Source organism: Equus asinus, chromosome 16 (genome assembly GCF_041296235.1).
Source record: "Equus asinus isolate D_3611 breed Donkey chromosome 16, EquAss-T2T_v2, whole genome shotgun sequence".
NCBI lineage: Eukaryota > Metazoa > Chordata > Mammalia > Perissodactyla > Equidae > Equus > Equus asinus.
In genome coordinates, this window is record NC_091805.1 from 35512057 (window position 1) to 35538964 (window position 26908).

General features: G+C 36.8%; 2 long non-coding RNA genes across 5 annotated transcripts in view; both read left to right on the top strand.

Annotated features, from left to right (window-relative positions):
- The window catches only part of LOC106837771 (uncharacterized), a 112825-nt gene extending 108552 nt beyond the window's left edge, over positions 1 to 4273 (top strand). The window contains exon 4 of one of the 3 annotated variants that reach the window (XR_001399715.3): positions 2300 to 4161. This is a non-coding gene — a long non-coding RNA (uncharacterized lncRNA). Of the gene's footprint in view, positions 1 to 2299 lie in introns of all 3 variants that reach the window. The other 2 variants (XR_001399714.3, XR_011494869.1) reach the window with 2 other exon arrangements.
- Positions 4274 to 14925: 10652 nt separating this feature from the next.
- On the top strand, positions 14926 to 18239 carry LOC139040393 (uncharacterized). 2 transcript variants are annotated; one of them, XR_011494872.1, is made up of 3 exons: positions 14926 to 15190; positions 16219 to 16321; positions 17538 to 18239. It is a non-coding gene; the product is annotated as an uncharacterized lncRNA (long non-coding RNA). The 2 variants fall into 2 exon arrangements; XR_011494871.1 differs by having other exon boundaries at positions 14940 to 15333.
- The last annotated feature ends 8669 nt before the right edge of the window (positions 18240 to 26908 follow it).

Consider the following 26908-nt stretch of genomic DNA (forward strand, 5'->3'; position numbering starts at 1 on the left):
AACGGGGCATGTAATTATAATAATAACAAACCTTCTTCTTTTGTTGTTATAACACTCACATGCTGCTTACTATGTGCCAGACATTTTCTAAGTACTTCATGTATGTTAACTTATTTAATCCTTGAGACAAGTGTTATTATTGAGCCAATTTTACAGGTGAGGAAAATGAGGCTAAGTGACCTGCTATAGTCACATAGCTAATAAGTCACAGAGTCATGGTTTGAACTCAGATTCCACATTTTTAACTAAGTCAAACTAACCAGCACCTTCTGTTAAGAATCACTGTGCTAGAATTATCTGTTATGCTAAAAAATAAACATTATCACACCTCTATCTTTCAAAATTTTCAGTTAAAATTTCGGCATAGCATTCAAAGCTCTTTATAATCTATCTCTAACCTCAATATTGATCCTATTTCATTTTAGCATCCCATTCCATTTGCTTCCATTCAGTACACACGCATTGAGTACCTATTTTGAGCTAGGCCCTATGTTAGGCAGAAAGGATTTGAAGACCTTACAGATCAGTCTGGAAATAAAGAAATAATTATAATAAATAGTCGGGGGAAGTAATTCATCGAGCCTTTGTATGTCAGGCACTATTCTGTTACACACACTTTACCCCTTACACAGCACTGCAGAGTAGACAGCCTTCTCCTTGTTTGAAAGATGTGGAAACTGAAGTCCAGAGTGGTTAAGTATTTGAACCAAGGAAACACAGAAGGGATAGCAGTAGTACAACTGGGGTTCAGACTCAGGCCTGTCTGTCTCCAAAGCTCATGGTTTTTCAATTATACCAGTGGTTTTCAAGAATTTTCTTTACTGTCAAGAAACTTATTATTGAAATGAAAATAAGCCAAATAGAGAAAAGTTGAGATGAAAATAAAACAAATAGATAAAAGCAGAACTGCTCTGATTAATCAGAGTGTGAAGCCTAGAGCCCCTTCCTTCTTGAGTCCTGGGTCTGGTGAAGGGGCACCACAGAGCTCAATCTGAAAAACGGTGCACTTCACAGTGCTGCTTTTCTCTGCTTTGACATTTAAACTCTGTTCAAAGTGCGTAAGTATAGGGTGTGCAGCATACTTTGGGAGCAAGAAGAAAGGAGCCAGGATGGAACTTTATGAGAGTAAGGGAATTGCCATGGAAGAGGCTACATTTGAGCTGGGCCTTAAGAATGGGTAGCAGTTTTCCACCAGGAGAATGAGGTAAGGATACAGCAGACACAGCAGCATAAGTAGCTTAAACATGCTTGACATTCTTATATTGCATGTCCTCTAAAAAAGAAGTGAAACTTTGATGCCTAGGCAGTGTAGTGAGTGGAAAAAGACTAGACTGGAAGACAGGAGACTGCAACTAAACATGTTGGACTATCCCTTCATGCCTTGCTTTCTGTCTTTTCATCTATCAGTTAAGAGGATTTCACTAGTAACCGCTAAAGGCTCCTCCGAGCTGTAGAAACATCATTCTATAGTTCATGAACGATATCTTTTCCATTGTCTTATATACAAACACATGGAGGAAAAAACTATTACAGGTGTCATGGTTAAGAGCTTGGGCTCTGCTACTCACTTGCCATATGATCCAGAGCAAGGTTCTTGAGTACGCTATGCTTCAATTTCCTTAGCTGACCATGTAAGGTCGTTAGAAGGTTTAAGTATATCAATACACATAAAGTACATTTCCTGGCAAATATCAAGGGTTGAGTAAGTGTTAACTATAATTATACGTGTGTTCATGCGGGTGTGTGTACATACACTTACATGGGTAGAACTATCAGAAGATTCACAGAGTGTACGAATATGTAGACTTTGAAAATGAAATGATACAAGAAAAATCTGATTTGTACTCTTAAATAGAAGGAAGTACTTTTTTTCCAAGTGAAAAAGTGGACCTTTACTTGTTACTTTGACTTTAGTTTAAAAAAGTGAAGAAATTGTACTTTCTAGTCTGTCATTTTACTTTCTTATAAATTGGAAAGGCTTATTTATTTATAATAATTTATTCTGTAGGTGGAAATAATCTATCCAGCTTCTCTCTGTATATATAATATATATATTATAGAATCTGTATATAAATATATATAGAATCTGTGTATACATATATATATATATATATATATGATCTGTATATAAATGGTTGTTTTGGTTTAATTCAATAAGGAAAAAAAGAATAGGAAAAATAGCTGTCATGTATAAAATATCTGTGTGCCAGGTAATTTTAGGCACTTTACTCAGGTTGTCTTATGTATCCTCACAAAAATTCTATGAAGCAGAAATCATTGTTCCTATTTTTCAAATAAGGAAATGAGTCCGAGAGAGCTGAAGACACTGCCCAGGCCAAATGACTAAGTGCAGAGCCAGACTTCCAACCCAAGTGCTGCCTTCCCAGCCAATCTTCTCTTCTCTCCCTGCAGTGTAGAACCATGGGCTGCTTTGCGAGGAGAGCATGGAACTGCCCTGAGATCAACACTTGGTCCTCTTCTATCAACAATTACCAAATATGGCTAATGATTACATATTCTGGGGACCCAAATGTCCATCAACAAGACCAATGGATAAACAAAATGTGGTATATCCACACAATGGGATATCATTTGGCCACAAAAAGGAATGAAGTAGTAATACATGCTACAACTTGGATGGACCTTGAAAACATTACGTTAAGGGAAAGAAGCCAGTCGCAAAGGATCACATATTGTATGATCCCATTCATATGAAAGTCCAGAAGAGGGAAATCGGTACAGTCTGATCTGGTTTCTTAGAGCTGAAGGTGGGGATGGGAGCATAGTAGCTAAAGAGTAGGGGTTTCCTTTGAGGTGGTAAAAGAGATCTAAGATAGACAGTGATTCACATATCTGTGAATATACTAAAAACCATTGCATTCTGTTCTTTAAGTGGGTAGATTGTATGCTATGCAAACTATATCTTAATAAAGCTTTTTTAAAAAAATCCTCTGGGAAACGAAGATAAATTCTGATTCCTGGCTTGTGCCTCATCCCACCTCTGTCTCAACCCCCACCTCTAAGATTCAAATTCAGTAAATCTGGGTTGGTTTTCTGGAAATTTGTATTTTGTCAAATGTACCTTGAGTGATTCTGGTGAAAATCTATGTTTGAATATATCACTGACTTGGACAGGGGTTACATCCGCCAAGAGGTAACCCAGAACTGGGCCAAACTCAGATTATAATCCAGAATTTCAGGGTAGATCTGTCTCTTTATAACTGACATGATTTTCAGGGTGGCTGGTAGAATACCAGCTGGCTCAGAGCAGGCTAAGTTACTGAAGACCAAATCCCACGAGGTTGGCTTGGGCACTTTTTGTCCAAGAGTAAAGTAACATCCCATGAAATCTGCAAGAATGTTATTTTACCAAAAAGTCTTGAGATTCCTGTACAGCGTTTGTTATACAACTTTGGTGATCCTCTTTTCTTCATTATAAATAAATTCCAAAATTTCTTCTTCAGTTGCTTTCTTTTTTTAACATAGTAAATTTGGTAACAGAGTACTCTCTTTCTGAGAGGTGGAGGTGATGAGTGAAAGAATTTACTTAATATAGAGAAAACCTATTAATCCCAGGAGAGGGAAGTATAATAAGAAAGACGTAGTGGACAAAAGTTGTGTTTGAAATTTTAATGACAGGTTAGCTAAACGACCAGAAAATATATTTGAAGAATTGACACTAAACTGGAAGGGGATGAAATAAATGAGCTTCTAACTAATGTTTAACCATATTCCATGATTATAAACATTTAACCAGGTGCATTTCTGGGGATTTTTCTATTCATATTGGGCCTCTGAAAAGAAGACCACATTTTATTCTAAAATTACAAATGCATTTCAATTTCTTTAGAATATGATATGCTTTTGCTAACTAAACAGCATTACCTCTTAGTAGAGGTCCAATGCTATAATTTGACCCCTCTGGCAAATTAAATACAATTATGCAAACTACTAGGATTTGGGCATAATCTAATTAATGCGGTACATATTAAGCAGATAGTCATTTCCCTGGTTGAAAATTAGATTGTCTCATTTTGTGTTTGAACCGTGTTTTAGAAAAGCATTTTACTATGTAAGCAAGACTTTGTTATCTTATGTGTTCTATTTGCTCAGCTCCATAATGGACATGTTTAGAAAAATAAAGCCAAAATTGAAATCTTTAAGTGATGATGTATTTTTTCAGAAGTTTATAATTACAAAACAAGATATTCCATGAAACTAGGAAAATAATTCAATTGGAAATGATTGCCGTTCTCTAATAAAATGTAAATGTAACACTAGTGTAATTTTTCTCTTTATATAGCTACAATCAGTGTCAAATATGATTTAATCGAGATAATTTTGTTCATTTAAACATAAAAGTTTAGGCATTTAAAGTTGACCTGAATTAAATACATACCCATAAATTCCAATCACAAACTTTCTGAATGATATTTACAAAAAAGATTTATAATCATTTTAAAATATGTGAATCCCATTAGCATTAATCAGTTCTCCATGCGTGCACTGAGCAGAAATCAGCAGATTTTTTTCAGTGCCTCTTACCAAGGAAACTGAAGAAATTATCCCTCTCATATGGAGAAAAGAGAAGTTTTTTTCCTTTTTCTTTGCACCTACAAAAGTGAATTTCGTATGAAAGAGAAGTTCTGGCTTAATAGCAATGAATATTCGTCTTTTATATAAAGGAAACCTACAGGGTGTACCAAGACTTCCAGTGTGGAATTGTCATTTCCAAGTGTGTGAACACAGTCATTGCTCATTTGTTCCTTAGCTCCTTGGGGAGACTGCCAACAAGCGTACCAGCTCTCAGGCTGTATTGTGCAAAGATTTCCAGCCCACAAGGATCTAGACTTTTTTTCATAGGTAATGTCAACGTCATAAAGGCCCCCAAACAGCTGTTAGGGGGTAACAACTTTTAGAAAGCAATGGCCTGTGTTAGCTCTTTGTTCTATTTTAGCAGAGAAATGCTCAGTTTGGTGAATAAAGAGGGGAAAAGTTCCGTTAAGAATTCTAATAACTCTTTCCCAATCTGCTTGTAAACCTGTAGTGACAAGTATATTCCTGGGAAATAAAGCAGTATAAGCAGTATTTGTGTTGTGAGTATACGTAAAGGTGCTCATAAATAAACACATTTCTAAGTGATATTACCAGCTACTTTCATTATGCCAGGAGTTTCCCAGCCGTGGTTTGCAGAGCCCGGGCGTGGGGAGGGTGGCACAGAGTCATAGCAAGGAAGTGGGGGTGGGGTGGGCAGTAATTCATGTGTATATGTAGATTTTCTCAATCAAGTATTATTGAAAATGCACCACTACAATATGATAGGGGAGGGCCTTCAAATGTTTCATATTAAAAACAAAGACAGATCCTCTCATATCTTGGATTTGCTTCAAAATAATCTGGGGTGGAATGAGTAGGTGGGGTATAGATGAAATAAGGTTGGTTATGAGTTGGTAATTGTTAAAACTGGATGATAGATACATGGAGATTTAGTACAGTTTTCCCTTTAACTTTGTGTTTTTAAAAAAGGTTCCCTTATAATAAGCTTAAAAACTATTAAAAAACCCAAAAAGGTTGGGATCACTGCTTGACATTAAATTGTCAAGTAATTTTGCTTAAAAATTATTCCATTGGATATTGAAGCTCTTCCATTGCATACTTAGTTGTTAAAAGCAAAGATTAAAATGGATTACTAAAGACTACATGAGAGATACATTGCTAATCACTTATTGGGGTATCCAGATTTACAGTTTTTACACTTAATGTTAACCTAATCACTTAACCTAATCTTTATCTCACATCAAGAGTTAAAAAGGGAAAACATAGCACTCATATACCTATAATGGGTTATAAGATGTATTGATTGAGTGAAACTTAAAAATAAAAATGCATTTCTCACAGTTACCTTTTCCCTCCCTCCCTCTCTTTCTCTTTCCTTCTCTCTGTTTTTCTCTAATGCAGCTATATTAACTGCAAGTTTGAAGATAATGAGCTATTTCAAATTTTAAGTGGCGAACTCAAATTAGAATGCATCCTTTTAGTCTGTTACTCACAACCAATCCGTCTTCAGCAACTGTTCTACTTTTCTTTAGCCTTGGCAAGCTATTCAGAACAACATTTCCTTCTTTTCATTCTGATGCTGGGCAATTGTTCAGTGCTGATACGACATTGGCTTTTCCCATAATTTAGCTTAGAGTGTTTTACACTAGGGAGTTTCAATGTGTTTGGATTGTAAAGATTTTTCCAAACACTTTTGTAACAGAACTCCATGTTCTACTAGCCCTAGCAAAATTGTTTTAAATACTTTTCCCCCTGAATTTTCATTAAAATTCAGTTCCATTTTAACTTTGATGGTTTATTGTCACTTTGTCCCAAAGATAAATTAAAATACGCAGAGAGATTGTCATTTCCTGCTTGACATGTTGTTATTCCTGTGTACAATGTTAGTCTTTTTTATTTAGGTATATGGTGTTCCATGAGGGTAAGTAACTTCCTGATTAGTCATTAGGAGCAACTCCTGGAAAACTGAGATAATCCCACATGTCAGCCAGGTGAGTTATGTTGGGAATCAAGGATTATGTGATCAATGTATATGGGTGTTCCTCTATTATGTAAGAAAATTATCATTTATCATACATAGTGGCTTATCTCTACAAATCACACAAAATTGTGTGATTATTTTACATCAGCTTCCCCCATTCTTATCTCTTGCCTGATATGCATGAGGAATTGGCCAGTAAGTTTGAAGATGTAGTTGCAGAAGAATCAGGCACACAGCTATAGGAGCTATTGGCTGAAACAGGAATATTTCATTGGTTATGTTTGCTTTAGAAATGAATTGCTACAGTTTTGTATGCTCAGGGTATGGTCTTCTGCCTTCTACAGCGGAGATTAGAAATATCTGCATTTCTTATGCAAATATTAGACAAAGTGATGTGTTTTCACAGCATAGTGGTCTTTAAATTTTCCTGTTCACATCCAGCCTAATAGAATTTTGAAAAATTATGCATTCCTCTTGTACATTGTTAGAGTTGAAAATTTTTATTGTAAGTGCAAATAGTCGCAGAGGATATAATTTCCTTCATATTGTAAATATTCTTAAAAATAAAACTGCTATTTCACTTTTTAAATAGTAACTAATCGATCTAAATACCATAGCAGTTTAATACCCCCACCATCCATTTAAAAAGTAAGTCACTAATCTTTCCTTATAGATATTTATGTCATTTTTTCCCTTAAACTCATGTTTCTATTCCACTTCACCCAAGGAATTTTATTTTAATGTAGTATATATTTATACTTGAACATCTTTTATTGATGATGCTATCATGTTTCACCTCAACAAAAATATTTATATAAATTAAAATTTAAAATTAAAAAAATATCCTGTCATTGTGAGACCCAACCTTCTTCCGGAATGAGTTGCCATTACAATTGCTATTAACATATACTTGAGCAAAAATAAAACAAAATAAAAGTTATACTATTTGACCTAAAATAAGTATACTTTTATTAAAAAAAAATCTCAGTGAGATGAACGTAAGGTGAATTAAGCTTTAAATTTTTTTTTTAAATTCTACTTCTGTTTTTTTCTTGTGTTTGGGGGCTTTTGTTTTACAATTAGTTCGTGTGTCTGTTGATGAATAGTTATTGCTTGTTGCTGGAATGAGACAGATTCAGCGTCAATAAAATCTCTACTTTTTATATTATAAATGCATATCCTAAGAAGCCTTATTCATATACATTAAGTAGATAGCTCTGGAAGGAGGGCTTTTTTGTTTCTTTAATGAACGTTTCCTTAAACTCTTTCGATTGCTTTTGAGTCATATGCCCCAAATCACTCAGTAATCTTTCAACAAAAGGTAATTTGGAGATCGATCAGTGGACAACTTAACACGACTCCAGACGGCCACTACTTTCCACTGCCTTGCTTCTAGGACCTCTTAAGTGAGAAACTGAGATCTCAAAATGTTCACCAAGACCTCCCAGATCCCATCGTCCTCTCAGCCTGAGTGCATTTCCTATTACTGCTGCATCTCTAACTAGCCAGTCAGCAGGTGGTCAGCAGGCAATATACCCACCGTCTGGCTCCTCCAACTGGCAAGGCAATCTTGCTCCTAGACAAAGCCATAGTGGCTTCTAGGTGACTCAAGGAGTGGAGGCCAAGCCCCAGATGCTGTTTCTACAGTGGAATCACATTCTTCTGTGCTATTTTCATCTGTAAAATGTGGATAATATTAACATCTGCCTCACAGGATTGATTCAATGCTCAGTTGAGATGATACATGGAAAGCTTCTTGGGAAACTTAAAAATGCTACACAAATATTAGTTGCTCCAGGTTGAGGGTATTTGAACATCATCTGTCCCAACCCTTTTGGTCTCTTCATCGGATAAATCGGGTCTGCTTACAGAGCATGATGCTAAGAAACATACAAAAATGCAGCCCACCCATTTGGACCTGCTGCTGCATCTTGTTCTCTGACCACTTGGTTTCCCAGAAAGGATCTAATTAGCCACCTTAGGCCCCCCTTGCTTTGATGAGCATTTGGCTACTGAGGGATACTTCTCCCAACAGTCTCTCCTTTAGATAACCTTTGATGCTTTCCCTCTCAACCACATCATATAGTGTTGGGCAAGAGCACTCTTATCTTCTTCCTTGGTCTCTGCAGGATGAACTGATTGCAGACAACCCCCTCACTGGAGAAAGTGTATTGGATAAACATGTACCCAATCAGAGAGACAATGAAGAAGAGAATTTGAGTAAATCAGCCTGTTCAGTAAAGACTCTAGATAAAATTAAGACTTTAAAATAAGGAAGCTTAAGGAAAAGTGACTAAAGGGATTTCACAATCATTTGTGTGCAACTTTCTTTGGGTATTAATGGTTTATTTTTATTTAAATAAGTTATCAATCAGCAATATTTCCATGGTGAAAACTTAGACAAAGAACCAAGTAATTCTTAAAAGAGCCTCAATTTTATCTTTTTCTATCTTATTTCAAAAGTCGTTTTAATTTATTGGCCAGAATCTTGCCTAAGGTTGATGCTACCCAACAACTATTGCAGTAAATTCGGCTGTGTGATACTGAGTAGAAAATTCCTTTCCAAACTCCAGGGTCAATCAGTGTGCACCTTGAAGATAGGATTTGATGACATTTAATGCTGGATATCTTGACTCAAAAGTTGGAGAAAGGTTACTGAATCAGTCTACATTTACTGCATACTCACTGAGTGTGTGACACTGTGGTATTTATTAAGCATGAGGCACTTTATTGATCTGAAGCACTCCACAAAAGTGAGACTTATTCACTGTGGAAAAAGTGGACCTAGCCATCAGTGGAGGCAGCCCATAACTTTTATCTGCTCACTATTCTCAATCTAATAAATCTAACCTTTACTTGTACGTAGGTCAGGGGCAGCAGTGACATCCAGTCATTGATAAGGAAATGAGCTAGGAATATAGGAAATAATATGTTAGGGGATTAGATTAAATACAATCTAAATTAAATATAGATAGCTCCAAACTAACTAGTATAGTGCTAAGAATCTTATGGATGCTCAGTTAATATTTGTTGATGAGGCCATTCAAACATCCTTGCTTCCCCCAAATCTCTTTGCAAACAGCACATTTGAGCTTGTCTGGGCTCTGAAGTTCATCACATAATATTTTCTCTGTACAAAAGAAAATACATTCTGAAGCCTTTTGAGACTTCTTCAGTACTTGGAAGCTTCCTTTTTTTTTTTTTTACATTTATAGTCCATCTATAACTTAACTTTTTCAAAAATCCATGTATATTCTCCTTTGCTTTTTAAAATACTTTTTTATTGTGGCAAAATATACATCACATCATATTTACCATTCTATCTATTTTTAAGTGTATCATTCAGTGTCATTGAGTACATTCACAGTGTTGTATTGCTTTTTTTCTAGCTGAAGAGAATTCCTAATGTGTCTGTGACAGAGATGGGTGAAGTATTAGCTAAGAAACAATTGTGGTCAGCTTAAAGGACATTTTGTAATCACAGAATACTTATTAGAGGACAGAAACATATACAACATATGAATTGAGTAGCTCCCGAATACCATCCCAAAGAGTCAGGAAAGTCCCGTAACTGTTGTGTAACGTGCAGCGTCAGATCTTTATTGGAACAGGATTGTCTTATGTCGGGCCAACAAAAACTTGGCATTGATGCATAATTAATGAACTGGGAAATGGATTGACGAGATTTCTCTCTAATTAATGTTTCCCTAACATTTGGCGTGAAAGCAAAGCTGCATTAATTAGTAGAGAGGGTGTTGTGTGTGTGTGTGTGTGTGTGTGGGTGTTGTGTGTCTCTCTGTGGGCATAGTTTGACACATTTTGTTTGCTGTGCTTTTCTTTCTCTGCTCTCACCCTCTTTCTTCATTTCCACCCCCTCATCACTCCTTTTGCTCTGCTCAGGACTGCCATTATGTTTCTGTATGTTGATGAGAGGAATGGAATGACAGATTGGATGATTTCATTTTTAGATGGACGTCTGAGCATACATGAATTAATCAATATTTCATAATCTAGGTGGGGAAAGCCCCTCAATTTCCTAGAATAAAGAGGACATTATGCTCTGTGTGCAGCTTAACTACCATTAATGTTAATTTCATCATGCAGGCAAAGCCCCTTTCCTGAGTTGATAACATGCTCTAGTGTACCTCATCTTCAATTATACATCAACTCTTAATCATCTTGGGAAACAGGAGAGGTAAATCCCCCTGGTAAACCAAAGCACCTCATGGAGGGATTATCGGCTAGCACTGGGATCTGAATTTAAAATCTTAATTCTTTTTGTTCCTTCGAACTTATTCTACTATTGTTAGTTAAGTCAAATATTCCCCCAGGAAATGAGCGAATGTGTGTGTGTTTGTATGTGGGGCGGGGAGGAGGTGAAGATAAAGGAGCAGTGAAGGCTAGGAGGAAGAATATTTTTACGTTTACATTTGAGGGCTACAAAAATGTGTAGCTCATTTTTCCAAAATCTTGAATTTCACTATATGTCTCTGCAGATATAAGATCTTCCATGTGATGCATAGTTCTGATAGTTTCAGTTCTGGGCATGAAATAGCCAATGTTGAAAGATTTACTTCTTCCTTGACTAAATATTTCTTCATTCAACAGATACTCATGAAATTTATTGTGTGCAGGGTAGTGAGTACTACAAAGATAGCTATGACTAAGTTTTTGCCATCAAGGAGCTCCCTGACTATTGGGAGAGATCGACACATAAACAGGTATTTTAAAATTCATGAGCAAGCAGTTCAGTTTGCTAAAGTTTAGATTCAGCTTGAGTGATGAAAGCCCAGCCTGGAGAGCTAGGGAGAGGCCATACCGTGGAAAGCCTTGCTCCACGTTATACTAGGCAGGATAAGAATGGCTGTCACCAACAATGGTTTGAAATGTTAGAAGTGATGTTCTCACTCCCAGAACAGTTTAGGCCAAGACTTTCATCCCCTGACTCTACCCAGGGTACTGAGTCTTCTTCTAGCTTCTTCTGCATCTGCTGACAGACTAGAGAAGAGAAGAGGGAAAGAGGCCTGGGCCCGCCAGTGTCCCGATTTAGTCAATAAATCATATGATCACCGTAACTTCTCCTACATTCCATCAGCCAGAATGCGATTGCACAGTCACATCTAACTTCAGGGGAGGCTGGGAAATCTATGTGATCAGGAGGAAAAGGCAATGGATTTTGGTGAATGGAAGGCACTCCTTGCCGCACATGTTCAGGAGCTTAAGCTTTATCCTCCATGTCCATTGCCTTTTAAACATTGCCGTCTAAATACTGATATTTCTTTGAAGCTTTCTAGTTTATCTTAAAAATTCATTTGAAATTTGTTTTCTCCTCCATATTATATTTGTGTTTTTCTTAAAGTGAATCTAATATGCTTGCTTTCTTTGTAAATCTTCACAAATAAATGATGCTCCAGGAATATTTGCCGTTGTTATTTTATTGACTCCTGGAAGAGCTGTATGAAAACTCATACCAGATTTTCATTTTAAAAAGAACACCGGACCGGCCCCGTGACGCAGTGGTTAGGTGCACACCATCCGCTTTGGTGGCCCGGGGTTCACCAGTTCGGATCCTGGGTGAAGACACAGCACCGCTTGGCAAGCTGTGCTGTGGTAGGCATCCCATGTATAAAGTGGAGGAAGATGGGCATGGATGTTAGCTCAGGGCCAGTCTTCCTCTGGAAAAAAAAAAAAAACACCTCTGGCAGCTGTGTGGAGTGTAGGTTACAGGAGGCAGAGACTGGAGGCTAGAGGATAGACTATTTCAGATTGTTACAGTTATCTGAGTGAAAGATGATAAAGGATCTGGTTTAGGGTAGTGCTGGTCGGAATGTTAGGAGATTAAATCAGTAGGGCTAAAACAAAAAAGAAATTATTGACAAATTTGACTATGTAAAAATCAAATGCTTCAGCAAAAACATCATAAAATTAAGTTTGAAAAGAAAGGGACATACTGGAAAAAAATTGTGATATGTGAATAATGTGAAAGATAGGAGGGTTGATATCCCTAATTTACAAAGAAGTCTTATGAATCAATAAGAAAAAAGCATCCGAATATAAAAATGGATGCAGCAATTCACCAAAGAATATAAATGGCCTAAAAAAGGTTAAAACTTCACCAATGATAAAAAAATAGAAATAAAAACATGATAGCTATTTTTCATTATCAAATTAGTAAAGAAGATCTCATAATAGCACATATATATGTACAAAGTATTAGTATCAGTGCTTGTCAGTTACAGTCAAAATTGAAAAGAATACTTATTTCCTTCAATCAAAGATTTGTTAAATTATGACATATCTCTTCAATGGAATATTATGCAACCATTAAAAATGATTGTGTATATCTATATTTATTGAGATAGCGAAAATAGAAGGTTATTAAGTGAAAATAGAAGGTTACCAAAAGCCTTGCATAACATGCCTCACTTTCTGCAAAACTGGCTGTAGGTGTGTGTAGGAATGTGCATGTGTATCTAGAGAGGTACCTATGAATGAGGCTTTTCAACAAAATATTAAAAGCAATGTTTTGGGGTGTTTTTTTTTTGGTGAGGAAGATTGGCCCTGAACTAATATCTGTTGCCAATCTTCCTCTTTTTGCTTGAGGAAGATTGGTCCTGAGCTAACATCTGTGCCAATCTTCCTCTATTCTGTATGTGGGATACTGCCACAGCACGGCTTGATGAGCAGTGTGTAGGTCCACACCTGGGATCCAAACCCATGAACCCCAGGTGGTCAAAGCAGAGCACACGAACTTAACCACTGTGCCATGGGGCCAACCTCTAAAACAGTACTTTTTTCTGGTTGGTAGAATTGGAAATGAATTTTACTTTTTCTCTGTATCTTTCTATGTTGCTTCAAAATTTTAAAAATACGTGTATTATTTATGAAATTTTTGAGTAAATAAAACTATTATTTTTGGGGAAAAAACAGCAAGTGTTTTTATCTCTTAGAGTAAAAAATGGGGGGACTTGATGATCAGTTGTATGTGGGGAGTGAGAGAGAAGGGTTGGACAAGCCTGACTTCCAGCTCTCTCTTCCCTGTGATTCTCTGGCACCCGATGAAAGGCAACCTTCCTCCCAGTTGCTTACCCTTTTCCCCTGTTGTCGTTCATTCTGCTTTGTAACTTCTCATCTCAGACTCTGCTCCTTCTAACTGCATGCTTACTCCATTGTTAACCCCTCTGCTTCCTCTGCCTTATTTCAGAATACTCTTTCCATCTCCTTTCCTTAACTGAGTGGCAGGAAATTAGAGATGAGAGATGTCATTGGAAATGACCAGCCCAATTATTCTCAGGTTGGCACAGGCTGTTTTGATGCCAGCATGTGTTGAGGGTCCCAGTTTGGTGTCAGAGTAGATGGACGGAAGACCTACCAAGTTTATGAGGGGCCCAGAACTGGGTGGCTCTGTCTCATGGTGTTCAAAGTAATGATGAGGCCCAGAGATAGGATAAGGGTTCCCAGTGGGTTGCAAAGTTCGGTGAGGGACAGAGAAGCACCTGGACTGACTGTTCAGAGCAGGAGCCAAATGTTAGGTAGTGGAAGCAATGGCCAGTCCTGGTCAACAATTTAAGGGGAACTGCCAACTCATTCTTTTACTGTATGGCAGTTTTGCCTTGTAAACAGTTTTTTAAAGAAGCCGAGTTTTTCAGATGCAAGTCTAAATGCTGTCTGTGTAAATATACACATTAAAATAAGCGTTCTTCACCTGTCAAGAAACATCAAAGATTGAAGTCAGGGATGTGTCGGCATCTTGAATCTTATTCTCTAAGGCCACCGCTCCCCAGACACTGTCTGCCTTTCTTGTCGTCATTCAGATCTTTGCCATTTGAGGCTGACTCATCGCACGCAGCCTTCAAGGGCCAGGGCATTTCTTAGTATGCATTGAACTCACGCCAAACTATTGTTTCACACTATTATTGTCTAAAAGACAGTGTGTACTAGAAATGTGAAACAGGAAATGTCCATCTGACCTTATTACGATAGAAGAAAATTTTCCAGAGTCCATATGCTGATGTAATTATTTTAAGAACTTTTTTTTTTAAGTGTTTAGCAGTCAGATCTTTGGAACAATTTTCTTTGCTGTCATGAGCATAGCACGTAGCATACTATCCTCTTTTAGAGGGGTAGAGCCCTGTAATTGGCACAGTAGACTTTTATATTATTTTCAAATTAAGTTTTAAGGAGTTCTCTTTATTTGCTAAGTTTGTATGTGTGTGAAGCATATATATTTGAATGTCTGAATTTCTTTGGAAGATCCTTGATTTATTTCACACAGAAATTTTTTTCTCCATTCTCAAATCTATGACATATGCCCTATGTTCCAGTACTTTGCTTTGTACAATTTCCTGTAAACAGCAGTAGGCAACTTCAATATACACTGGCTGGTTGGTTCAGTGTTCTTGCAGTACTTACAATGGACATTTCTGAGCATAACTAATCTCTTTTTTTTTTTTATTTTGGTCCTATTCGCATCAGCACCAATCCAGTGCTTTGAAATGAATTCAAATGCTGTGCTCTTTGAAGGGATGAGGATTAAAGCTTAAGCTGGGTCCAGGGATGAGGTGAGAGGAAAAAACCCTCACAAATCCGATGCTTTTTTTCCTCCTAAGAAGTGAAAAGCAATGAGCTGTACTATATAAAAGAAAGGAAACGGTAATTATGAACTTTTTCCCTACCACTGTCCACTGTCTTTGGTTTAGAGCAAAGCAGAAGCCAATCAGCTATTTAGTTCTCTAGAATATTTCCGTGTGAGATTTGATTTATATGAGCATCAAGAAGTAGAGATCTTAATTCAGGTATGACTGTGTCTTTTTTTCTCTTTCATTTATTGTAAGTAGTTTCATGTTTTTGTTTTATATTTGTTTGAGTCCATGATCTTTTTTCATCCTATGTCCTATGGATCTGACCAACTCCATTTCATTCCATGTTTCAGTTCCTCTTTTTCTCCAAATAGCTCTACAGGATCCTAGAAATTCTTTTCTCCAGTTAAAATGTTATCACCAGAAGCATTATTTCTCATGTCAATATGAGCTTCTTTATTGTAGCACGCTCTGTGCAGGGTGAATTCTTAAGTGTAGCTATAGAGAATGAGTGATTGGTATTCAGCCAAGCTTGCCTATGTCTTTTCACAACCAAAAGCAATTAGGTGAAAAGGGAAAAATTCAATTAGTTATTCTTTTGTCTGCCTGATCCCAAACAACTTCTACGAATATTTGGGAAATACTCTTAAGTTGAACTCACTGTGTGTATATGTTTTATGTACATTGATGGTTAAGTTTTCATTATATAGCTATCTAGTAAAAAGTTTTCAGTGAGAAACAATTTCATTTTCTAAAAAAATAGCTATTTCAGAAACAAATGAGGTCAATGGGCATCTTGTTTTAGGGGGGCTACTGGAGACATTGGAGTAAGAGGAAGTCCCGTGTCAGAGGGCTCTGTGCACATTTCCCTGAAATACCTCAGCTAAGTGTAAATGTAATCTGTTATTTTAACTAATCATAACAGTTGCATTTTGCCCTTTCTTACATTAAATTATAAAATCAATAACTTACAAATACGGCAAATCTTTATTTTTCAAAGATTCCTCTTCCTCCTCCTCCTTTCCAAATGTTGCGTTTCATCCTTTCCAAAGACCTCAAAAGCTACTAGATTATCATTAAAAAATAAACACATTTTCAAAGGCCATTAGCCCGAGGGGAGGTCCTGAGTCGTCCAAAGGTTCTCCAGCGGGCAAGCAAGAAAGACAGCACTCCTGCCCCGATCCGTACACACTGGAGCATCCAGGTAAGTCAGGGAAACACATTAAGGGCACCCAGTGAAGAATGAAATGGTAAATATAATGTAATGTACTTCTGTGCCTCAAATTGAAGCTTCATATTCTGCTTGAATATTTTTAGAGAAAAAAATAATGCTATTTATTTTTCAAAATGGGGTGTGATTGCTATACCAAAATCTACAAAATGTGAAATAGTAAAGGAAAACTATCAGATGAGAACAATTATTTTTATTCCAAAGATATAGGTAATAAATGTGAATAGATATATTCTTGAAATAAACATGGAAGGATATATAAGAAACTAGAAACTCTGGTTGCCTTTGAGAAAAAGAATTGAGAGCCTGGGGGTCAAAGATACTTTGTAGAGTTTATTATAGTATCTGAATTTCTTTCCTTGAACATGTATAGTTTTTTTTTTTTTTTAAAAAGAACGAGAAATGCTGTATAAGTGCAAATATTTTTGTTGTAGGTCTTTATTTCCATAAAACTGTAAGTGGCTGGTTTGTGGATTCTATGCTACAGCTATGATATCCCTTGATTTTGTTTCTCTCACAGCACTAGCTCATGTTTATAAACTCTTTAGAACTCCCAAAATGATTTCACATACATTATTTAATGAGTAAGACTGCAAAACTATGACTTTGGGTGTCCTAGTTTTGTTATCTTTATATATGATATCATATTGAATTGCAGTGGGCTTTTTTCCATCACACCACACACAAAAAATATGAAGCCAGGACATGTAAGTTTCTTCGGTAGTTCCTACTGAATGTCCATTTGATACTTTAATACTTTTCTTCCTTAAGTATTGGACCAAGCAGTAACAGAATAATAAGGCTCAAGTTTTCAGAACAGAGACAATTATGATACTCAGCTGTTTACCCTGATAGCCATATGGAGTTTGATCACAATTCTGTTTGATGTCACCTTTGTCTTATCCCTTTCTGCCCAAGCCACAGTGTTCAATAGCTGAGTCTCAGAGTAAGTTAAAACACCAGTCAAAGTTAAACAGAGAGTGTGGGAAGGGAGTGGGCCTACAGGCATTATGAGATTTGTCCCTCCTAGTTTACCGCAAACTCTCCTCTGCTGAGCGATAGGTACCACTGCTTTTCGTGGAAATGGAATAGAGGACATGATAAGAAAAAAGACTGCTGTCTTTCTTTGTATTTGGTTTAGTGGGTTTACAGACATGCGTCAGTTCTCCTTTCTCATTAATGCTCGTAGGGCTGAATTTCTTTCCAATGGAAGTTGTTATTTGAATCTAGAAGTGTTGCTAAAATGGATTCATCAAGCCATTTTTTAGTGGAAAGGGCTTCATGGATGATGACCTGCTGGAAGTTGGCCGACAGCTGAAAGGAAGAACGAACGACCCTGTTCAGTCCTGCTCATTATGCCTGCCAGAGATCAAGAACACCTTGACCAATCAGGAGAGGGGATCTTCATACAAGGAAAGGGGACTTTTGTACAAGGAGAGGGGACCTTTATTCACCTTCCTGTACTCTTTCTTCCAAGCTAGTTTTTAACTTCAGGAAAGTATCACTCTTCTGTGGCTGCTTAATATTTAATTGGCTATGTAATGTGGCTATGTAATATTTAAATGTAGCCAAGTGTTTAGGGATGAAGGTCTCTGACTCTGCCCCTCACCACACTTGGGACCTTAGGAAAGTTATTTAACTTCTTTAACCATCATTTGTAAACTATGTTTGTTGGAAGGAATAATTCTGTTTTTAATGTATAAAGTACATAGTATGGGACCTATAATATAAGAGGTGTTCAATAAAAAGTTATTGTTATCGTTACTAAGATTTTTTATACTTAACAACCACATAGAAATGTCATGTTGTCTGATTTGTTCACTGCTGTATCCCCTGGGTCAGTGCCTGATGTTTAGTAGATACTACTAAATAAATGCTAAATTGCTACTCAATAAATATTTGTCTGAATGAATGCATGAGGGAATGAATGAATGCATTCAAGAAAATGGGTTTCTCACCGTATATGGTATGAAAGCATACTGCGCAGGGAATCCAGAATCTTGGATTCTGGCTCTGACTGGGCCTTCTGCAAACTGGTCTCCTATGTGGACTAAATTTTTCCACCTCTGAGCCTTATTTTCCTAATCTTTAAAACCTATCTTGCAGGGCTGTAACAGTCTTCAAATATAAGGTTATTTGGGGGAGAGCAATCCCATGTTTATACATAGGAGGAATTTAATTTCTCCTTACCCCCCATGTACTCACAATCAAGGGTTTATGTCAACTTTACCTCAGGAAAATTAGGTTCTATACGGAATAGATTTTTTAAAAAATTGTCATTGAAATAAATTCCCAATTAGGAGAATATTTTATCTAGAGATGGGAAGCAATGAAGAGACTAATAGAATTAGGGTCCACCTTCTTTTAGGGTGTATGCAAAGGAAATGGGGAAGGACATCAGCTGCCGCCTTTCTGTCCTTGCCCTCGTGTTAGTGTTTGAGTTAAGGAACAAGAAATGAAACAGGGGCTGGCCCCATGGCCGAGGACTTAAGCTCATGCGCTCTGCTTCAGCGGCCCGGGGCTTTGCCAGTTCGGATCCTGGGTGCCAACCTACACACCTCTCATCAGGCCATGCTGAGGCAGTGTCCCACATAGTGGAGCCAGAGGGACCTACAACTAGAGTATACAACCATGTCCTGGGGGCTTTGGAGAGAAGGAAAAAAAAAGAAAGAAGATTGGCAACAGATGTTAGCTCAGGTGCCGATCTTTAAAAAAAAAAAAAGAAATGAAACAGACTTTGCATTTTTCATGTTTAGCCAAGCTCTTCTGGTTTGCATAGTCATAATACAATTCAGGGGCTGCCCCGTGGCCAAGTTGTTAAGTTCACACACTCCACTTTAGCAGCCAGGATTTGCCAGTTCAAATCCTGGGCACGTACCTAGTACTGCTCATCAAGCCATGCTGTGGTGGCATCTCACCTAGAAGAACTAGAATTACCTACAACTAGGATCTACAACTATGTACTGGGGCTTTGGGAAGGAAAAAGAAAAAAAGGAAGATTGGCAACAAATGTTAGCTTAGGGCCAATCTTCCTCACTAAAAAAAAAGAAAACAATTAATAATAATAATAATATAATTCAAATAACCAGTTTTGAAGTTTTAATATTCAGTGTCCTAACTTTGTCCCAGCTAGGAAAAATGAATAGCTGATGTTTTGTACTTTGTATTTGTAAATACATTACAATGTGGAGACCAGTGAATTCCCTAAAGCCTTTAAATATTTTAAACGTGTATCTACTAAACTGTTTTATAGCTTTCTAGGATGTTTTAAAAATATTTTTGACATCCAATAAGATGATAAGACAATATAGTAAAACCATATTGGTTTAAATTCCCTTGATTGTATTTTCTAATGACTACTCTCAAGATTTCTCTTATGTGTTGATCACTTGTTCAATAGATTCTCAATGGGTACTTTTGACTGATTAATGTATAACTTGACCAGGTGCATTTTTTTGGTAAAGCCCACCTTGAAATATAGTGCAAATAGTTTGTGCAAGTAAGATTGGGAAAAAAGAATGTTAAAAATACTAAACAAACCAAACTTTAGAAGTAACTCTTCGCACCCAAATATTTCGCACATTGAAATATCCTGGACCCACATTAATATCCCTTCCATACACTTCCGTTCCACGGGGCATCTTCAGCATAAGCTCTTGACTGGCCTGGCCCATTTGTTCCATCCATCTCTCTTGAGTTTTGGTGTTTGTCCTTCATGCCCCTCCTGCCCTTTACCATCAAGTTTGCAATCCTCATAAAGCGTCTTTGTATTTGTACTCCTGCCCAAGTTTATGTGTAAGTTGCTGTCTCATTCCTTGTCTATATAGCATAGAGAGAGAGAAGTGTTTTTTTCGAACGTTTTTTCCAATAGTTTTTTCCAACTATTTTTCCAAGAAATAGTTGAGTGTTTAATGAAGACACTGCTGTTTAATGTGTTGTCTGCAATAATTTTTATTCTATTAGTAGGTGAATTGAATAGACCAGACAATAACATTTTCATTGTTAACTTTGTAACACAACGGGTAGTATCTGACAGTTTGTAACACAGCAATAAAGTAAGAAAACTCAAAAGCAGTCTCTCAAAGTTCATCATCAGGCAATAATCTCTTCCTCCACCCCTCTCACAGCTCCCTGGAACAATAACAGAATACATTTTTAAAATGTCATTGGTACCTATGAGCCAACTTCTATTTTCTCTATACCAACCCTCTGCTCCCTGCCAGTCTGGGTTGGGTCCCATACCTATACATTCACAGAGTACTCTGTTCTTACCTTCATCCTAGAATATGTGACACTATTTTTCAAGCCCACCGTCCATTATCTGCAATTCCAAAATCCAAAAACCTCTGAAAACCAAAAGTTTATTTTACGATTGGTGCCAAAACTTATTTGTCAGCAAAGCCTGATCTGAACTGACATGAGGCTATTTATAATGTTATCTTTTACTACAGAAATGTTGCTGTATTTGTTTATAAGATGCCGCTCCAGGTTCTATCACGGGTGTTACATATTAAATGTAACACGTATTGTTTTACCTTTCTAGAAACCTACAAATAGTGTTGGTTCTGAAATATTTGTAGCCCAAGTGCTTTGGATGAAGACATGCAGAGCTGTGCTGTCACCTGCTTGCTAGTCTGCACGCCCCACCAGAGGGTGAAGTCTCTAGAGTCATTAATTCTGTAAACCTACGTAGCCTCTAGTGGGTCAAAACAAATGCAGAACCAAGGAATAAACAAAGGAATATTCACTGTCAATTTAGCATATTTAAATTTATCAGCTTCTCTCTGTTCTTGTTGTCAAAGTGTTGCTACTTTGAGAAAGAAGATCCGGGGCTAACAGTCCGTTTTTTTTTTTCACTGAGGAAGATTGTCCCTGAGCTAACATCTGTGCCAATCTTCCTCTCTTTTGTATGTGGGTCACTGCCACAGCATGGCCACCAATGAGTGGTGTATGTATACACCCAGGATTCGAACCTGCAAGCCTGAGCTGCCAAAGCAGAGTGCACTGAACTTAACCACTAGGCCATGGGGCCAGTCCCTAACAGTCCTTTTTTTAACTGAAAACATAAATATTTGGCGAGATTGAAAAATCCGTGACAGAACCAAGAATAATATCATGTTTCCTGGTTTTTAGATTTGTGTTTTCTTACCCAGATAAGACCAATATTGTTAATGCCAGATACTCAAAGCCAAAGGAACAACTTTTTAAAAATCTTCCTTAAAAAAAGTAATTTGAAATCTTACTAGTTAAAAACTTGAAAAAATTATCATAATGTAGGCAAGGATAGAATGAAATGGACATTCTCAAACAATGCCAGTAAGAGTAAGGATTGTTAGAATCTGTCTAGAAAGCACTTCACAAAACAGATCAAGAAAGTTAAAAGTTTACATCTGTAATAGAATGATGGAGAATATTTAGCACACAGTACCTATGAAACATTTGTGTTCTAGAGGCATATCACTTTGATTATTCAGAAGATTCTATCAAATGAGTTACTTTCTCTGAAAGCAGCCAGTATTCAGTTTTGTAAGGCCTGCTATGATAATATTTTTACATGAAAAGTTTTTAAGGCTTTCTTTTGTTCAAACATTCTTTTTAATCATTAGAGCTCCTATTCTACCATGCTTGAACATCTCTCTTATGTAATGTCCTTTGTTAGTTTGGGCTAATAATTCTATTACTATATTACAACTCTAGTAATTTTTGAAAACCCTGCCCAAACAATATGGGCAATGCATAGTAAACTTCATATTTGTATTAAACAAAGTTCACACAGAAAAAAAGAAACTACTTTATGTAGACTAAGTATGAAGGATTTTAATATGGGAATTAGAGGCTTCCACAGTCATTAGAAGGCTTGGGAGATTAAAGATCAGGGAAGCTGTTGCCAATAATCTCAGTTTGCATTGCCAAGGTGATTGGCTCTGAGAACTTTCCTGGAAGCCTCTGTTTCTCTCAAGAATCTCTAGGAAGCTCCTACCAGCTGTATAAGCTCGCAGCACCAAACAAATAATTTCAAGCAGCCACCACTAGCCATCTCAATTGTCTAGAGGACCAAAGAAGGTAACCTGCAGGAACTCATCCAGAAGCACTGTGAAGCTCATGTCTCCTGTCGGCTCACACATCTATCTGTCACTGCCCTGGGAGAACAGCTTCTGCTCCTCCCCTTTCTGATGTCACAGAAGTGCCTGTTGCTGGCAGGGTCTAATCTGGAACCATCTAGGAAATGGGGTTCTTGGAACTATAGCTCTCAGTTTCTCCTCTGAGATGCACAGATCATAAAAAGGAAAGCAGTGATGCCAAGTTGACGACAGACAATCATGTTTGTTTCAGTGTTGATGACAACCGCTTAATAGTTTTCTTTATTGATTTTCCATTCTATTAGTATTCTTTCAGTCAAATTCACTATTAGTTGACTGAGCCAAGAAATCTCTCAGCAAGCAAGTAAAGCAGGAGTATAATTGACTTCATCCTCGACCCACCGTGTCGTCCGTTAAAAATTATTGCTAGTTGGTTCTTCATTCCAGAATGTCTGAGGCACAAGAAGCTAAAGGAACACATTTAATACTAACATTGACCTTTCTATGTAAGACAATATACAATTAAGAAAACAGTTTTCACTGATACGTTTTCTAGAAGGAACTTTGTACCTAGGACTTAGCCTTGGGAAAAGTCTCTAATGTTCTTCATCAGCTAAAGAAAGGACAAATTGTTGGCAGGATTCTTATTTAAACTTGTGGCCTCCATGTACTCAAACTCAAATTAGTAATAGACTTCTTTAAAAACTTGTAAATGTATTCTGAATACTTGATGCTTCTCTAATTCTTTCAACTTTTCTTTATATGTTTTTGATTTTGGCTCAAAGATAGCATGTTTATTGTGCATAAGTTTGTAGCTTTCTCTGTCTTTGGAGGAAATTTTGAGGGAGTAAAATTTTATTTTCTAAAACACCCTCTCAAGATATGAAAAATACCAAACAGGACTTTTTCATAAAACACTCATAGCTTAAATTGATAAAACAACAAGAATTTTATTAAAGTTAGAATGCCAGTACACAAATACTGTTATAAAGATTAGAGTTAGAATATTACATCTATTATGCTACCTTGCATTATAATTCAAAATTTTGTAAATATTTGTTGGTTCAAAAGAGACACAATATTCTCCTTCGTGTCATCTAATTCATTCTCTCTTGATATTCAGTTTATGGAATTTGATGTCCTTTTATTTCATCTCGCACATTTTCATCAGGTGTCAATTTATTAAACTATTTTTATCTATTTACAAGTTATTAGTAATTATATATAAAAACAAGTTTTCACAATCATTTTTTATTTCAGCATTTTACTATTGAAATAATAAATACATAAGTATATTTCAAATGACATTGAAGTAGGCATTAATCAGCAAGGCAGTCCAGAAAAATGAATCTAGCAGGACTGAACTAAATGGCCTAGAAGGAAATAGGCTTAAGGCAGTTATATTGGCTATGACTCTGTTGCCATCATCTAACAAGAGTTAATGAGATCCTCAACTAGGGAAGAAACAGAAGAAATGGAAGGAAGGAACAACTGCAAGATGTCACAGGGAAGGAGAGTTGCCTGGTTTTGGTAACTGGCTGAATGTAAGAAGCAAGAAGCAAGAGAGATTATCAAAGATTATTCTTAGATATTTTAGATAGGAGATAATATGGGTGTGAGAGAAAGAGGTGCTGAGATGGTACTGGAGAGTATAGAGAAGGCCAAGGACAAGCTTTTGGGGAATACCTACCCTTGAGGACTGTGTAGGAAAGTGATATGAAAGGAATGAGAAAAGAAAGATCAAAGAGAAGCCATGGGCAAAACTTTAAGGAGACAGTGGGCAGTAATATTCAATGCTGCAGAAAAGACTCTGGATTTTGTGACTAGGAAGTCTTCCGTGACCTTTAAAAGCATGGGTTTCCATAGAGGATTGTGAACAGAAACGAAATTTAAAAGGATTAAGGAATAAGGGATAAGGAAATATGACAGAGTATTCTTTCAAAAAGAATATGTAATCAAGTCACGAGGAGACATGGAAGCACCATAAATGCATATTGTAAGTAAGTGAAAGAAGGCAACTTGAAAAGACTACATACACTATGCTTCCAACTATATGACATTCTAATAAAGGCAAAACTATGGAGACAGTAAAAAATAGGTGGAGCACAGGGGATTTTTAGAGCAAGGAAACTATTCTGTGTGATACCATGATGGTGGATACATGTCATTATACATTTGTCAAAACTCATAGAATATACGACACCAGGAGTGATTGTAATGTAAATTATGGATTCTGGATAATAATGATATGTCAATTTAGGTTCACCCATTGTAACAAATGTACCACTGTAGTGCGGGATGTTGATAGTGGGAGAGTTCTGTGCATGAGTGAGGGTGTGAGGTATATGGGAACCTTCTGTACTTTCTGCTCAGTTTTGCTATGAATCTAAAATTGCTCTAAAAATAAAGTCTATTTTTTAAAAAGAATGTATAACCATTTTTCATTAATATAAAATTCTTTATTATATTCATGTACATATCACTTCTATTGCATTATTTTATAGCCCTTAAAAATGTCAACAAAGTATAACAACTTATCTTGGGACCTAATGAAATAAGTAGGCCAGCATCATAATAATGTGGTATTTTTCAGTTAAATATAGGATAGATAGGTAGAATTAGTTACATTTCAGAATGACAGGATGGTGCTGAATTTTATAGTAAGTATTGTGAACGAATAAAGAATTATTAGATCTGTCTTTAAATGTTAATTGCATGTTCTAGTAATTTATTGCTGTGTCAACAAACCATCCCAAAACTTAGTAGCTTAAAATGATAATTTATGATTATGTTTCACTTTTCTAGATGTTAACAGAGCTGGACTCTTCTCAGTTGGGGGGGGTCCATCAAACGGTTGCAGTCAGGTGACTGCTAAGGTTGGAGTCATCTGGAAGCTTCTTTACTCACATGTCCTGCTCCTGGGCTGGGATATCTAGAACAGCTGGGGGCTGATGGGGCACTTCTGTCTCTTTCTTCTCTCCATGTGGCCACTCTACAAGTCTAGCTTGGGTTTCACAGCCTGAAAACTTAAGGAGCAAGCATTCCAAGAGTCTCAAACAGAGACTTCGAACTCTGGGAGCTGGTGCTGGAAGTTATGCAGCATCACTTTCACTATATTCTATTTGGCAAAGTTGTCACACACCAGCCAAGATTCAAGGGAGTAGATACAGGGAAGGAAGACATTGATGGTAGCCATCTTGGAAACAAGCTACAACAATTTACTTGGGGGATATTTATAAATAAACACAAACATATATAGAGATAAATATATCCCTATGAAAAAAATTTAAGAATAATTATAATGAACATTGAAGTATAAAGTAAGATGTGAAGATAAGACCTTAGTAATTAAGACACAAAATAAGATTAAATCCCAGAGGTCTAATCAAAGACTCTGAATTTTTTCAGCAATGTTTCTCAGGAGGTTGAGGACCTGATGCCTCCACTGACTTTTGAGATGTCTAATCAAGCAAGTCATTCCAAACTATCTGGCTATCAGATAATTAATCCAGAACATCTCTGACTTTCTCACTTAGTTCAAGAACTAAGTTCCAGAATATTTTTGGCCAAGGTGTCCTCTACCTTATATTCTCAAGGCTGCCTCTGTTTTTTCCAGTCTGTCTCGTAGTCCTTTGGCCCTTAAAGTCCGCTGCCCACTACACTTCCAGCAGCACACTGGCAAATCTATTATGTAGTCAGATTCTGCAGCTAATTATCACTCAACAAGCTTGAAACTTTTTAGTACTGAGTGGTGAGGACAGACCTTGTTTCCTTTTATTCCCTTTACTTTAGTTAATTTTCTTTTCCTGTAGTTTCCTCTTTGATTCAATTTTGGGAAGACTTTCTCTGTCTATTATAATTTACTCTCCTTCTTAGGAATGACATTTATAAATAAGGTTAACATATAAGTTGTTAGTTTAATTTGATAAAACATATAATCTCTACCTTATAAAATATTTTGAATGCCTCAGGAACTTTGCCTTTACTGCACACACAGGCAGAATGGACTGATATTTTAAGATTTCCTGCAACCAGAAAGGTGTGGAAAGTTTGACTGATTTATATTGTGTTCTGACTTCCTGAGGCAGTTTTCCTAATGCTATTCCATTTTATTCACCATGAAACAAAGCTTGCTGTTGTTTTACTTTTTTAAATAAAAATTCAATCTGGAACTGTGTATTTCCTATTTGGTTCTTTGTCTCTCAAGCTTAATTTCTACGGAATTTTATAGTAGTAGCAATTTTATTTTATAAAACTTCTGTTGGGGTGATGATTCTGGAAGCATTTGGGAAAAAGAATTCATACAGTATGGAGGTTAAGAACATGGCTCTGGAACTAGACTGCGTGGATTCAAATCCTAGTTGTGCCACTCACCAGCTCTGTGTATTCACAGGGAAAGCTTTCTGTGCTTCAGTTTCCTGAATTTCAAAGGGAAACTCACAGTAGTAATTGATACCAAACCTTTTAATCTCAAGTTTGT